We start from the raw sequence: 578 nt of genomic DNA, 5'->3' as shown, positions 1-578 counted from the left end.
TTGTTGCTCTTTTGTTAGTTTTGACTGCTTTTATTGTCCTCATTTGTAAGTCGCTTTGGATAAAATCGTCTGCTAAATGACTAAATGTAAATTAAAATGTAAATCATCTTTCAATGAAATGTCACTTACTTTGATATTTTGAATTGTAGTATATATAATAATATTATTATTATAGTTAATACAATTTTTAAGAGTGTACTTTATGGCCACTGTATAAAATAAATAATAAATAAATAATAATAATAATTAGGGCTGCACGCTAAATCATATATGAACGTGGTTTTGCGCAGTTATTCATTGAAAAAGGTAGTAAATGCTGCTCCATGTGAAAGCAGCAGGTGATGGAGATTTACCGCTGATTACAGAACCGGCTTTCTGACAAGATGCGCGTTAAATATCGCATGCGTTTATCGTGCAGCCCTAATAATAATAATAATAAAGGAAGCAGTTATTCCTTTATTATTAGATACAAAAAAATGCAAGTGCTTTATTAATCAATACCACAAGAACACGAGGTATTACATATACACATTATCATATTAACATTAGCTACCAGAGAGAGAAAAAACCCCCCACCA

General features: G+C 30.6%; 1 protein-coding gene across 1 annotated transcript in view; it reads right to left on the bottom strand.

Annotated features, from left to right (window-relative positions):
• LOC107677087 (putative lipoyltransferase 2, mitochondrial) overlaps positions 1-578 on the bottom strand; it is a 16,338-nt gene that overhangs the window by 4,930 nt on the left and 10,830 nt on the right. The gene's annotated exons all lie outside the window — the stretch shown is intronic.

This window comes from Sinocyclocheilus anshuiensis, unplaced genomic scaffold (assembly GCF_001515605.1).
Source record: "Sinocyclocheilus anshuiensis isolate Anshui unplaced genomic scaffold, SAMN03320099.WGS_v1.1 scaffold24, whole genome shotgun sequence".
Classification (NCBI taxonomy): domain Eukaryota; kingdom Metazoa; phylum Chordata; class Actinopteri; order Cypriniformes; family Cyprinidae; genus Sinocyclocheilus; species Sinocyclocheilus anshuiensis.
The sequence above is the reverse complement of the archived record's forward strand: the minus strand, read 5'-3'. Positions and strand labels throughout refer to the sequence as shown.